At 37.4% G+C, this 16,103-nt stretch overlaps 1 long non-coding RNA gene across 1 annotated transcript; it reads left to right on the top strand.

Moving 5' to 3' along the window:
• Positions 1–4,398: 4,398 nt before the first annotated feature.
• Positions 4,399–15,621, top strand: LOC131557207 (uncharacterized). Its single transcript, XR_009274709.1, has 3 exons — positions 4,399–4,471; positions 7,062–7,178; positions 15,409–15,621. It is a non-coding gene; the product is annotated as an uncharacterized LOC131557207 (long non-coding RNA).
• The last annotated feature ends 482 nt before the right edge of the window (positions 15,622–16,103 follow it).

Here is a 16,103-nt window from a genome sequence, read left to right on the forward strand (position 1 = left end):
ACTCTCACATTCTACTCCTCTCTAGTAATCAGCTATGAATTCCTTTGCCATACTGAATTTTATTCTCCTGTTTGCATGAACTTTGAAGTTCTCAGAAATTTTCCTTCAAGTTCCATAATATAAACATAATTTATATCTACAGGGATATATTCTCAGTAAGCAAAATATACTGCTACTCTGGGCCTTAACTGGGGCCTCAAAATGTGGATAGGGATAACTTTTTTCAGTGACTCCTGCCCCTAAACAGTTTCCAGAAAAATGATCTGTTACTGTTACTGTGAGACACAAATAGAAAAAAAGACACTATACCTGTGACACTCTGGTTCTTGTCTGAAATCTCTGATTCTAATAAAGGTAATACACTCATACTCAGTTAAATATTACTGCATTAGACACAATTTTTAAAAGAGATTATACTTTGCATTTGTTAGCCTTTTAGAGCTGTGCCGCAAAGCTTGCTGGATCAGCAAAGATTTTAGTAACGTGAAGATAAATGAATTTTGTGGTTGTAATTTGCCATGAAGTGAGCAGAAAAAATGCCTGGATGGTGGGTGGGCAAGGTGAGAGCAAGATCAGAAGCAATGTATTGCTGGTCCTGGAGAAGGGTGGGGAGCCTCCCCTGGCTGCAGAATTGCCCCAGATGTTCCCAGGACCTCAGGGCAGGGAAGATTTTGTCTAATTGGTGAACACAGAGCAAAGGGAACTTCTGCTTCCCAGTGTCACCCCAACTGACACCTGAAAAGGAGGGTGGGCTTCAAAACTTAGCTTTGGCTGCTTCCTATAGAGCACTTATTGCTGCCAGTATCTGTGAGAGTCAGGAGGGACATCTCTGGTGTCTTAATCAAAGAGATACGACACAAGCACCAACCCTTTGGGTATTTGGGGCCAATCCTGCAAATTGCTGTGCACTTCCTTGGAAGCATTCAGCACTTCCCTGACAACTCAATGGCAGTCCGGACAGATGGACCTCAGGAACCAAAGGACCTTGGTAGCCCCAGGAGGTGCTAAGCACCTGGCTGCATGGCTACCTCAGTCTGCAGGCCCAAGAAGGTATTGAACAGTTCCAGCTACTGCAGGGAAGAACAAAACCTTTGGACAGAGTAGGAGAAATTATTCATCTCTGTCGGAAAAAAGACAACCTTGAATGATTAAGAACTGTGTGAGAGATATTAATAATCACATGACTGAGCTTAGTATGCAATAAAATACATAATTCATGAACTCACAGCAAAGAATGAATGATTCACATTGCCTTGAAAATTAATTAAGAAAGATGCCTGGTAATGCTAAGGATTTACCAGGGTCCATAATTCTGAAAAAGAAAGAAAACAGGCCCGTGTTTGTATTCCACTAAAGCATCACAAAATTCTGATAGGGAAGAAAGGGAATGAAATATGATGTTTCAAATAATTATCAGACTTCTATGTAATCATCAGAAAATCAGTTTCCAAAAAATCTGAAATAAGCATCAAGAGGAACAATACAGCCATAAAACAACACAGAAATCAGACAAGAAAAATTCGCCAAATTTTCATGAAATAAAACTTAGAATTTTTGTTTTTAAAAAGCAGCTTCAGAGTTTCCATTTCCTGTCAGGAATTGTTAGCTAGTTCTCTGTTCTTTGTACTGAATTGCTTTGCCTCTTTTCTGAAAGACAGGAAACTTGTTTCCTTAATAGGATATAAAACAATACTGGAAAATTTGCAATTGAAATTAGTTGTTGCTGAGGTCAGCAGTATGAAAAGCTAAATTTGTGAGGTGTTCAAAGCATTTTGCAATTCACTTGCCCCAATTTTTTTTGTTCCCTTTAACAAAATTAATCTGTGAGAAGTCTCTCCAGGTGCTGAATGAAATAACTAATTTGGAAATGTAAGGGATAAACCACACCATTTTTCTTCTTAGCTAAAACATTTCTTCTGTCCTGAACTTCAGTGTAAAGCACACACTATTTCAGAAAGCAAAATGTACCAGTGCAATTCCATGGTGTTTACAAGGGCCACCCAAAAGAGAATTGTGCAGAGCAGTCCAAATCACCCAGTCCTGGAGAAGAGTCTTCATCTGCTTTCTTTGTAAGCCATAATTCCTACCAGTGGGAATCCTGTGGCATTTTGCACCTGGTCAGGATTGTGTTACTTGGAAGGCAGCGACTGTCAGTGCACCTCAGTCAGGGCAATCCAAGTGGGGCTGTGCTGGGAGTGCAGCAGTCACCATCTGTAGGATGATGTTCTGAGAGGTGCCCTTAAAGGCTTATACAAGCTTATGAAGTTACTGTATGGGGGAAGTCCTTCCACAGACAGTGAGATATCTCCCTACAGCTCTGGAGGCACGCTTATTCAGTGGCAAGAAAGCTTTCATGTAATTTGCTCTTTTCTCAGCAGTTATCATCATAGGGGACAGGAGATTAAATGCAGTGTATTCTTTGGGTAAGGGACAGATCATTGTACTTGCACAAAATTAAAATTTCCCTGGGATTTTTTTTTTTGCTAATATTTGTTCCATATAAGATTGTTTGTATGATTTTGTGCATGTGTGTTACTATTATTTCACAGTAATCGTGGAGACTTGGTAATAGCACTCACCCAATTTATTTCATGTGGTACCAGATTAAATAACTGATTCATTAAGAATCAACAGATGAAGATCCCCTTATCAATATCATGCAGATGAGATACTTAGGTGCATATAGATAATACTCGCAGAGGCACTGTGCTAGAAAGCAGATGTTTTTCTTCAAATTTATGGTTAATGAGAGACATCAAACATATGATATTTGCCCTGCTAAGCATGGTTTGCCAAGAAAGAAAAGGTTTCTAAGCATTCACACATGCTCTAGCCTATCTGTGTGAACACACGGGAGTCAAGACTGTTGTCTTAACAAAAGAGCACATCTCTTCTGAAGAGCCAAGACCAGCTCTAGCATTGTTGTATTTTTTTTTTTGATAATGGTAATTACTTTGCTTTGTCCACCTTGCATTGCTTTTATGAATTAACTAGATGAAAGCCTCTGGCCAGTAATGATAGCCAGCTTTCCTTTGGATCTCTGCCAGCAACCTATAATTAAAGTGTTTTCTTGAGAGAAGACCACTATATAGTACCTATTGTGCATGATGTCCTTGGAACTTGACTGCAGTAATTAAAAAAAAAAAAAATCTCTAATTTATCTCATGGCATATTTCCATGGCATACAGAAAAGAGGGAACTGATTAGTGATGGCCAACACGGCTTCACTGAGGACAAATTGTGCCTGACAAATTTGGTGGCCTTCTATGATGATGTTACAGCATTGCTGATTGAGAGATGAGAGACTGGTGTCATCTACTGGACTTGTGCAAAGCATTTGACGCTGTGCTAAAAGGCATCCTTCTCTCTAAACCAGACAGACATGGATTTGATGGATAGATCTCTTGCTGCATAAGGAATTGGCTGGATGTTTGCACTCAAAAGAATTGTGGTCAATGGCTCAATATCCACGTAGAGCCCACTGACAAGTGGAGTTCCTCTGGGTTTGGTATTGGGACTGGCACTATTTGACACCTTTTTGGTGACACGGACAGTGGGACTGAGTGCAGCCTTAGCAAGGTCACTGATGACACTGAGCTGAGTGGTGTGGTCAAAATGCTGCCTGGAAGGGATGCTAGCCAGAGGGACCTTGAGGGCTGGGCCCATGTGTACCTCATGAAATCCAGCAAGGCCAAATGCAGGGTCCTGCACCTTGGCCAGGGCAATCCCAAGCATAAATAGGCTGGGCAGAGAATGCACTGACAGCAGCCTGGGGAGGAAAAGCTTGGGGATGTTGGTTAAAAACAAGCGCAGCGTGACCTGGCAATGTGCACTTGCAGCCCAGAAAGCCAACTTTGACCTGGGCTTCATCAAAAACAGAGTGGTTAGCGTGTTAAGGGAGGAGATCCTGCCCCTCTGCTCTGGTGAGACCCCACCTGGAGTGCTGTGTCTGACTCTGGGGCCCCAGCACAAGAAAAACATGAACCTATTGGAATGAGTCCAGAGAAGGGCCATGAAGATGATCAGAGGGATGGAGCACCTCTCCTGTGAAGATGGGCAGAAGGAGTTGGGGCTGTTCAGCCTGGAGGTGAGAAGGTTCTGGGGAGGTGTTATAACAGCCTTCCAAAAGGGGAAGCCAAAAGGGGAATCCTAAAGGAAACCTCTAAAAAGGCTGGAAAAGTGCTTTCTACAAGGACCTGTTGTGACACGAAAAGAGGTAGGTGTGGAAGAATAGAATGTAAGAAAATAGTGCAGAAGGCAGTCTCACACCTGAGGAGTTGCGGCTGTACCAATCACCAAAGATTAGGAGCAGGCCTGCCCTTAATAGGCCACAGCTGTGTCCAATGAGGAGATGAGTGCTATAAAAGAGTGGGTTAGCTGGGTGAGGAGAGGGGTGCAGTTTGTTGTCTGTGCTGTGAAGAGAGATGGTGTCAGTGTTGTGAGGAGCTGCCCCTGAGAAATCACTGAAAAGGTATGGAACTTTTGAAATATGATGACAACAGGTAGGTGTTTTAAACAGACAGAGGATAGGTTTGGATTAGAATTTGTAAATAAATTCTTTACTGTGAGGATGGTGAGACACTGGAAGAGGTTGATTTGGGAAGTTGTAGATTCCTCATTCTTGTAATTATTCAAGGCCAGGTTGGAAGTTTGAGCAGCCTGATCTAGTGGAAGATGTCCCTGGCAAGTGAGTTAGGACTACAATATCCTTAATGTCCCTTCCCAGCCACATCATTGCATGATCATATTGCCTCTTTCTGTAGCTAGTTACATCTGGAGACTGTTGCAAGTGAAGCTGTATTTCATGGTAATGTAAAAACCATACAATCACAGAGCAATATGGATGCACTAAAATTGGATATACAAATAAAATATCTTACAGTGAATTAAGCTAGTTAAAATGAAGGGATGGTCCCAGAAGTTTGGTGTTTGCAGAGTGAAATACTGGGAGTATCTACTGAATTTAAATACACACCAACACTACTCTTAATTTTCTGACATAGAGAAGATCCAAAAGTTCAAGTCTTGTTTGCCACATAAGCTAATATTGCTAAACAAAAGGATTTTGTCCTGGCTTTAGCAAGAGACCTTTGAGAAGCTGCTTTATATACTTAGAGCTATCAGGCAGATGGAAAGGCTTTTTGTTTATTGAGAGACAAACCAGAAGGAGCCATTATCTGAGCCTGGGCCATCATGGTAAAGACAGGAAGATTTCTATGGTTGGCATTGTGTGTAGGTTTTTAGAACCTCCATGTTCTGCCTAAATGAGATAATAATTGGAAGTCAAGAACCAGCCAGCAGAAATCATTATTATTTGTCCTTAAATAGAACAAAACCAGTGCATCTCAGATACACTGGTTAAAAAAAATAAAGTGAAGACTATGAATAAGAAATTTGTCTTTTACATCAGCAGTTGTACTGTTGCTATTTTAAATTTTGCATATGTGAAACAACACTGTTTGTGTAGTTTAAGGGTACATGGGTTGGTTTACCCTATTTTTGCCAAAAAATACCTGTGTTATTAGTAACAACAGTCAAGTTAAAATCCCTACTTGAAAAATTTTCAGCAAGTTCTGAACATTCTCTAAATTGCTGAGGTCAAGAGCCAAAAATATCTGTAGAATATTGCTTCACACTTGGTATGCTTCAGTAGAGATGCAGCTATAATTAACTGCTATTGAAGCAAAAACTACTAAGTATTCCTGATTTAGTTCTTTTCCGAGTAAAAGCTGGGAAATTTGATGATGGCTTTGTTAAAAGACTTCAATTTTTGTTGCTTGTTTTGTATTTAAAGGAAGAAACTTGAAACAAATCGATCAAGTTACAGGATGTGTGCTCTTGATTTACGTTTGTGTTATGTCAGTCAAATATCTCTGTTAAAACAGATTAAACACCTTGTTCCTGGTGGCTTTTCCTTAATATCAAAGGCACCTGCAGAAATATGAAGTCAGACTGTTCTTTAGAAACTGCAAGGAAACAAATTACTTTTTAAATGGACAGGAGTATTCAGAAGCTTTCTAAATGTTTTCTAAAGTCATCAAGATTTTGAAAGAAGCAAATTTTGATAATGTTCTTGGAAAAAAAAAAATCTGGCTCTATTTGGATTAACAAAGTTCAGCTTTTTATATGCAATTTAAAAACTGTTCCTTGCACTGTCTTGCTGTGTTATTACTGAAATGAACCTCAGTGTACTGACCACCTACATAAAGTTTATACAATTAGTTTTTTGGGAATTTCTTAATATATACATAGAAACTGTGCTGCAAATACCATGCTTGTCTCAATTTGCTTAATTTCTTCGTTGTATTTTCATTCAAATTCCAAATGACGGTGATATAGAAATTTTAAACTCTGGGGACCTTTTATTCACATGGAAGCTGCTTTAAAAATTGATTATTCTCTTGAGTAAATCAGGATTTCAAGTGTCATTGTGCTGGAAGCATCTGTTTATATACAGGATCTGCCAGCATCCCATTTCTTTCCAGCAGCAATGCCAAATAATCATAAGTAATGGCAGAACTCTCCAGTCTATAAAGAAAAAAAGTATCCAGAAATTAGTTTAAGACCTATGTAATTAATATCTTTTGCCTAATCCTCAGTAGGATGTTGTGCATTCCAGATTATGTGGTGATCTAAGGAATTGCTAGATCCAATAGTCTGGTTCCTTTGCCCAGAAGAAAAATGGATCCAGGAAACTAAAATCTTGGAAGGAAAGCAGGAGAAGAAAGACATTTTGGAATCTGTTTTTTAAACCCCCAAACACAAAAAACTTCAGTTGTTTATACAGTTTGGAGTACATTATGAACTTGTTCCTTCCATGTACCCAAACATGATAGATGACTTGCAGACAGCTAAAGACTTTGGATATATGAGGCCTCTAAGACCAGTAAATTTAGTTTTACAGGAGACTTTTCCTTGAGATTCTCCCCTTTCCCAATTAGAAATTCTGCAAGGCCAACCTGTTCAATACACCACAATCAGATGAGCTCACTGTCTTACTGTCCAAAACACAGCAGACTGCTGCCAGGTACAGGCAGATCTGAAAGAACCTTTCTCCTCAGGCAGGACAGGGGCCTCCTGGATGGATTCTTTAAGTGTAAATATTCATCTTCTTATCAAGCGCCATCCCCTTTAGTATTACTGGTACAATGGGAGAAGACCAGAGACCTCAGCTGTAGGTGAGTGGTTTGGGTTGAGAGGATCTCTCCCAACTTTTTGAAGACTCATGGGTTGTGCCTTTCCCACTGGCTGAGCTAAATGCAATTCAATTTTGTATTTTAACCAGCTACTTATAGATTTCTATTGTGTTTATCAGTTTTAGAATTCTACGTTATAGCGACAGTAGCTATTTCAGATAGATTTTTGGTGCACTTTTTCCAGCTAATACTTACCTGTGTCTGTTTCTTACTCACTTTTTCCCTGTGTTTGTTTTACAGTCCATTTGACTGATTTCTTTTTCCTATTGTCTGCAGTCAGGTGCAGTTTGGAATGCTTACATAGGTTTTGCCCTCAGGAAAAAAAAATCCAAACAATTTCTTGGCAATCAGACATCAATACAAAGGTTTCTTTAACCCAGAGATATTAAAGATACACAAGTTAAAGTAAGCAAGTTGGAAGTCAACGATTCTTTCCTAGATGTCTATTTCAAAGACATCTTCCTAAGATGTCCATTTCAAAATTTTTCTAACTTCATATTACTGATCCATTGGAACTTGGAATTGAAGTTTTAAAATTCTTTATTTGTAGATTCAAATGAAAGTAATACAAGAATGAGAACATTTGCAAAATGTAATTTTGATCTAGTTCCAAGCAGAATATCTTGTGCTACAGATGTGCCTCAATACTAATTGATTATTTCTTTAGCAGAAAAGCTGTTTAGAAGTGTTTCAAGATACAAACTGACACTGCAACTGTCTGTATGGCAGCAAGTTATACTGTGTTTTCACTTCTTTCATCTTCCTAAAATTGAATATGGCCAGAAGGAGTGATGCAGCTTCACTGAATCTTATGCTAATGCTTTCCCAGAAAATGTTTTCTTTTCTCCCTAAATTATTCATTGAGCTATTAGAGGTCTGAAATAAAACTTTAATTAGTTGTTAGAGGCTTCACAAAGTATGACCTGCTGGAACGTATGAATGGAGTTGAAAGGGAGCCATCTGACTACAGGAATTGCAGCCAGGGGAACAGGACATGGGCAGAAACTTAACATCTGTTGCAGATTTCTAGTCTTTTGGGCAATGTGATTTTTAGCTGGAAGCTGAATGATAGCTTTTAGTTGACTGCATTATGGAGTATAATAAGATATATAAAATGCTGTCTTAAATAATGTGTGCTGTCGTTTTCAACTGGTGATTTCACATTGGAATGCACTTGCCTGTCCAGAAGCCAAAATTCATCAGTCTGAGGGCATATATCATGTTATCCAGTGCTCAGCATTATCTGCTCCTGAGACTGTAATTTTCAGCTGCCCTCCACTCTGTTCTGTAGCTTTTTGTTTGAGACAGAGAGGGAAAAGCGGACTGGAGTATTGAAAGCCACAGGAGGAACTTATGTACCTGCCTGTCACTAAAAACAACCCTTTAATATACTTGAAATAGAAAAAAAATCCTACTTATATGAATTCAGATGACAGTGAGGCTCAATAATTCAAAGATTTCTTTTCTTGGATGTCTGCTTAGACAGAAACAGCTCTTTACCTTTATTCTATTTAAGTTTGCCATAGTTACATGCCCATCTCAGGCTGCAGCATTGTTCTGGTGACTTCATTTCAGGATAAAATCATGGAGTTAAGTATAGGTATAAATTTTTCAGGAAAAATGACTTTCAGCAAATTGGAAAGTAACAGCATTAGCATTTATCATTTTATTGAAGGATTGGTAAGGTTTAAGAAGGTTTATTAGCAATGCTGAAGTCAGATATATTGTCATATCTAAAACATCCACCACATTGTTATTGTCATTGGGGCTTAATATTTCCTCAGGTAGTTACAGGAATTTAAAAAAAAATATAAACCTGTGAAATGCTGAGAGCATGAAATTCTGTGTAATAGTAATAAACTTTATGACAAGTGAGTAAGGGCTTCTGTGACACTTCAGTAAAGGGTGGTGTGGGCTGCTTTTCTCTACAGGTAAAAGATGGCAGATGAAAATAAAGCAATCCTCACTAATGATCTTGCAGTCCTCTTCTGCCCAGTGAAGTTGAGGTTGATTTACCAAATACACGACACCAACAAAGAATAAGGGCAGGAGGGAGTGGTTAAAGGACTAGAAAACTGCCTAATACAAAACTTCAAGAGCATTAAGAGGGGGAAAGTCTTGTTGAATGAAACAGGAAGGGAAAGAAAGAATAGAAATCAGACCATGGTGTCACCAGAATGTTTGGAGAAAAGCGGTTCTCCACAGCACTAGGACTGGCTGAATAACCGGCTTCACAGTTCACAGATTTGTAGATGTTTTTCTTTTTAATTTGGCTTAGTTTCAAATTGGAACAATTCCATTTTTTTAAGAAAAATTTCTTCAGAAAAAAAAAAAATTCCAGGAAAATGTTTTGGAAACACTGACATACTGTGTTTCCAAAACCACACATTTCTCCCTGACCCTACAGCTGCCTAATGGAACTGGCATTCAGAGAGCAGCTCCATGGGAAGGCGAGGTCTGGGGTTTGACTTTGGGCTTTCTGTTTTCAGGTCAGCCACCATGGGCAGGCAACAAGTAATGGGTTTAAACTGAACTATGAGATAATTTTTCATATATACACAATAGCTATATAAACACATATGAAATACATACAACAATTTTAAAAAATTATCTTTTCTGTTAAAGTGTCCAGAAGGAATTGTGGAACTGCTTGTAAAATGTTTGTCTATGGTTTTTGAACTTTTCACATCCCTACATAGCAAATCTAAGCATAACAGCTGATTTTCATTTCTTCTTTTGCTTTTCAGAATCCATTTTAAAAGAAATCCGTAGGTGATCAAACATTTTCAATCCTAAATTTAATAGAACTGAAGTAGATAATGAAGAACTGTAATCTCTTCCATTCATATTTATTATGATTATTTCAACTGCATGAGGTATGCAAATGTAACCTGGAAAGATAACAGTTAATATTCTTTGGAATATTCCCTGCATCCCAATTTTTTTCCCAATCTTTTGCTAAATAATTCCTTCTCCAAAAAGTCTGGCTTCTTCAAGCCAGTGCATTTTCATACTTTTAAGATCCAAGAATAGAAACAAAAGCCTTTTTCTTTCTTTCCTGTGGCATAGCAACACGGTTTGAATTTTGAAATGTTAAGTGTCCAATGCTCACATTTGTGTGAGCTACTTGTATTGAAAAAAAAAAATCCCTGAAAACTGAAAAATGCAACTTGCAAAAACATGGTTATTTTAAAATGACAAATTACAGTATTTTGGTGCATACCAGCATGCAGCAGAAGTATGAATAGCTCATGTCATTTGTAATGAATCATCCACTTGAACTAACAGTGTGGAAAAAAAAGAGTAAAAGACCGGAGTGAGGAAACCACAGAAATTAATGAAAATACCGAAGACCTAGATTCTTGTCTAGATAGGCAATTATTTAGAGCTCATATATATAGTCATGCCTATTTTGATCAAAAACTTTCCTGGGATCCACTATCTGAAAAACTATCTGAATGTCTTTTACTTTATCTAGCAAAGATCTTGTTGCACACAAAATTTGCTGTTCTTAGCATTTCCAGAACATCTTTTAACACTTTCACATCACATTCAGTGTATTTGTTTTGTGATCTGAACTGTTAAAAATGATTGGGAACGATAAAAAGTTAAAATTCTGATATGAATTGGTGTATTTAGGAAAACTTTACCAAAACTTTATGTTCTCTGTGATTAATAAGGCTCTTTCTGGGTATTTCATTGATTAGATGAGGTAACTGAAATAAATATCAGCTTTTCCAAGGAGTTAGCTGGAATGTGCACTCTTATAGTGACTGAGATATATTTCCCTTGACCAGTGATGTATTTGCCTGCAGTGGAGACCCAAATGCAAATGAAAGGTGTTTCACAGTTCTCCCTGAAATGGGACAAAGATTTTTTTGTAATTAAATAATTACCACATGGAGATGAATTCCAAATTACTACAGAAACTTGAACACACAATTTGAACATAGTTGAACCCATATTTTAGAGGCTTTAGATATTTATGCTTGTATTTATGTTTAGAAAGAGAACATATCTTAATATAAATTTTCTAGATTTAAAATGTTCCTGCAGACAAATTTCTGATGTGAACATGCATGCCATTGCACATAGGATTCAATCTCCCATTTTTAAAATGTGTGAACAGTAATTTTTTTGTAATTGTGTTCTTTACATTTATATATATATGTATATTTAATAATTTTCTCAAAGTTTCAGTAATTTTGGCTTACTGCTTGAAATTCTAGGTCTGTGTTTTCATTGCAGGACTGGTCATGACAGTCACAACTTTTTTCTTTAGATGTCTGGTGAAATAAATGTAAATCTTATAGTCCACTTTATGCTGAGTAAGTTCATAGTAAAAGAAGAGTATATTTATTTTACAGCTTTGTGAATCCATGGAATGAAAATTTACTATTCTTGAGTTTATACTGAGAACTCATGAAAATTTTTGAAAGCAGGCCTGTAAGAAATTAAAATGTATTTGACACAAATAATCTAAGATATCAACTAAAAGAATTCCTTTGCTTTTAGCAGAAAGTTGGTAATATAACTGGGAGCAGAACTCTGGTGATTTAGGGTTATTCCAAGTTTATATGAATACTTAATGCCAAATACCAAAAATAATTGTATTAAAATAACTTAAATTAGCAGATTCAAGATTTCTTGTACTTATGTGCATTTATAAAAATATGTAAATATATTATCAAGGAACTGAATATAGATTAACTTTCTGGGTTTGATTCTACTTTTAACTCACCTTAATATTCACTACTTCTCTACTTGGAGAGCTCACTACAGTTTCGAGGTTTACAAACTCAGAATCACAGAGTCATAGAATGGTTTGGGTTGGGAGGGAGCTTAAAATCTCTCTCCAATCCTCCTGATATGAGCAAGAATACCTTTTGAGAGACCAGGTTGCTCAGAGCTACATTCCAGCTTTAACCCTTCCAGGGATGGGGCTTCCATAACTTTTTGGACAACCTGTTCCAGGGCCTTACCATCCTCACAGTAAAGAATTTCTGACTAATATCTAATCAAAACCTGCTCTCTTTCAGTTTGAAGCCATTTCCCCTTGTTGTGCCACTGGAGGTTTATGTAAATGCTCTTCTACAGCCCCATTTGCCTTGTGTTCTGAGACACATTTTCAGCAGTTGGCCCTTTGCAGTCTTTGCTTTCTGAAATATAAAACTGAACAGTTAATCTTGTATAAATATTTGTAGATAATAGAGCTGGCATATAATTTAATACTTTTCTCAATTTGAAGGAAAACATTTCAACCCTTGGTTATATTAATTGTGAGTAACCTGGAAGTGTTCCCATTTTTAAGGTGTCAGTTTACAGCTGCATTGTAACATAATCTTATCTGAACCCTGTACAATCTGTTCCAAGGCTAGGGACATTAAAAAACAAAAAAGAAAAGGACAAATGTGTTTTTAATCAATAGCTAATATATGTGTGCAAGAGAGATTTTAGTTTGAAATGTGTGTTGTTATATTTGGAAATACTTATTTTAAAATGAAATGGTAGAGTGTAAGAACACAGAAAGGTATCTCTTATTAAACAGAAATACTGTTCAAAAGTGTAATTTTCAGTGGTTGACTTTTCTATATTTTCTCTCATCCTGTTTTGAAAAGTCTCTTGGTAGTACCTACTATTAACTATTGTAATAAGCTGGATTTTTGAGAATGCATCCAAGAAATTCTAAATGGGTTATTTTACCCTAATACTCCAAAATACTATGTATTAAAACAAGCACCAGTGTGATTAGGAGATGGTTGTAAGGCTTGTGTTGTAATGAAGATCACCAGTAATCTTACCAGTCTCTCCCTCTCAGAGATCCATGGCCTGGGACACAGTGATAAAACCAGGAAAGAGCCTTCAAATTCAATTGATGGCTGAAATTCTGAGATACTTAATAGATTAAAAAAAATCTTAGTTATTTAATTTAGTTTTCTTAGTTTTAATTTTTAGGATGCCTTGTCTAGATGCCTACATATTTTCAAATATTTGATTTTCTTTTAAGTGTAGTCTTAACTCAGATTTTCCTGGTATCAGCAAACAAATGTGGGAAGAAACCTTCCATTTTATATAGATGGAGAAATCAAGTTGCATCTCAAGCTTTGTATTGCTTGAGTCTCAGAATAGTAATCCCTTTGAAAATCAATATTGAGTTGGTAATATCAATGAAATATAATTTTGTTAATGGTCTTTTGAATTTCTGCCTTTGTGTACAGCTTTACAGTACTAGCTCTATCAAACCTATAACATATTGTGTTAAAGCAAATACTGACCTTCCTTTCCCCCCTGAGCTCCTCCCAAGGCTTCAGGTAGCTAGCAGCTGATAAATCTAGTTTCTAGGTTACCAGTGAACCAGATGGTAACACACAGGAAAAAAAACCAAAGAGAAAACCATGTTTTTTCTCCACTTATTTAATTATGTTTTCATATAGTTCATTAGCTAAGTTAACTTCTGCTAAAATCACATTTTGTTCCAGGAAAAAGATTCTGCTTTTCAAAATGTGACTAAAATAACGAAGAGTTCTGAGATATAAGTTCCTAACTGTTAAAACATGCTGTCATGCAATATAACAACATCTAATACATGCAACCATGTAATTATGCATAATAACTAGTGATCATTGTGTATGCTGATAGGAAGGATAAGGGGGGGAGCTGGTCCTCTGCACCTGCAGAAAGCAGACAACTCTTCTCACTGTGGAGGAAACAAGATAATGACAGCATGATATAAAATACAAACATTTATTTTTTGCAATAAAATACTAGGAAGAAGTCTATCAATTAAGGTTTGTTATTGGGAACAGCAAAATTGTTGTTTGTCAGCCTAAAGACAAACAAAAGACTTGTGGAATGAAATCCTTAATTCTGTTTACCACGTAGCTGCTGAATCCATTATTACTATTTTGAAGAAGATTTATATTGGTTATTTAAGCTTCTGTTTGGGATAAACTGTCTGTATACATATTAAACTCTTCATTATTTACTTCACGACTGAAGTAAATAATGAAATCGTCAGCCCATGTGATCTGATATTTTACTAAAAGAAAAACAAGCTGCTGTGAAAACAGAATTGTACTAATGCTAGGGCTCTCAGCAGGCCTTATTAGCTCAGGCACAGTCCTGCATTAATGTAGCTAATGGCTTTTGGGCAGGCAGTGCCTCCCTTCCTGACGATTTGGAGTGGGGCCTGCCCACGGCTCTCTGCATCCAACAGCAGAAGCACACACTGAGCTGATCTGTTATTTGTGAAAAGCAACTGAATGTGTTTGGGAAAGATTAAATTCTGCCGAAATATTCGTGCTAGCATAGGAACGTGGCTACCTGCCATCTGGGGCTGATGAAAGTGGGTAAAACTGCTCCTGGAGATAAAACCCAGTGCTTTCAGAGAGTGAAGCACCCCATAGCGCTGAAGCTGTCAGAAAACCAGTACATATTATCATGTTTTCTCCATGACTTTCCGCAAGAAAAGTCTTTGGAAGAAGAGCTGATGGACACTATTTTCTCTCATTAACAAGATTTATCAAATCTTTAAATTTTTAAGAGTGTTGTGTCACATCCTTTATGTTCTGAGCCTTGGACCAGGATGTTAACTAGAAATGGTTCAGCAGTACTGGTGGGCAGGTTCCTTGTGGCATCTCAGAGGTCACTTCTGTTGACTTCACAAGGAGAGCTGTCACATGGTGATATTAATATATAGCAGGTACAAACATGAGAAAGCCAGTCCTCCTAGTTATACTTCAGTCAGTCATGATGTCTAATCTTTCCTGTTGGAGGGAAACATCTACCCGTATTTGTTAACAAATAATGGACTCTCAGTCGTTAGTTTGTGCTCCTTATATGTCAAAATTGTTTTTAAAGTAAAACCTGCACTGTAGCACTGGCAATGGATAGTGCTGGTAAGTATTTGCAGTGGTTTGTTGGAGCACTCTCACCCAAAAGGCACAGTGACTATCTGAGCAGTCTTTCATTTTGGCACAGTCCAGATAAGGAGACAATGAACTTAAGTGCACAGGTTAAATACACATTTTGAAAATAAGGTCAGATTAAACTGGCTCCAGAAAAACATTGATACTATAATGGTAGATTGGAGCAGCAGGTCTCACTGTAGTTACTGTTTAACTTTTAGACTGCTGAACATATAGCAATGAACGCATCAATAACATAATTTCTTGTTTGCTCTTCAATTCTTGGAACGTTCTCGCAAATCCAGAATTCCCCAACTGCAGCCAGCTACATTTCACTGGATTGAACTCAGTAACTACGTGCAGAGCCTCAACAATGCGATCCTAACTTGTCATAGTCTGGATGACTGTGACACAGCGCAGGCTGTGCAGGGACACAGCACAAAGCTGCTTCTATTGAACAGCCCATCTGCTTGTAATAAAGCTTATACTAACAATAATTAAATATAGTAGAATCAAGAGAGAGAACACAACTCCTTCATATCCTACTAGAAGAACATTACTATATACTTAGTGCTAATGTGCAATAATCACGTTCACAAACTGACAATTCCAATCAGCACTGTAGAACTATACAATTAAAGCAGCAGCATAATTAAGAGCACAGCTTTCTGATAGCCCACATTACTAACAAATGACTATAAATTTGAATAATGTTCTCATCATGAAATTGGCCATTAATCAGATCATAATCAGCATTATTGCCAATCATAAAAGAAATGGATTATCTGGTTTAAGAGCAAGACAGTGTCCTTCAGCTAATCTACAACTCCACGCTGCATATGTGTGTCACATATTTTATCTCAAAATCCTTGTTTTCTGAGCTTCTGATTTCCTCTGTCTAGAGTTTTGTGCGTTTTGTGTGTTTTGTGTGCAGTTCAGGTAATACATGTCAGAATGGATAAATGGAAGTGAGAAACAAGTCAGCCCCTCTGAATTAATC

The sequence above is a fragment of the Ammospiza caudacuta genome, chromosome 4 (assembly GCF_027887145.1).
Source record: "Ammospiza caudacuta isolate bAmmCau1 chromosome 4, bAmmCau1.pri, whole genome shotgun sequence".
Classification (NCBI taxonomy): domain Eukaryota; kingdom Metazoa; phylum Chordata; class Aves; order Passeriformes; family Passerellidae; genus Ammospiza; species Ammospiza caudacuta.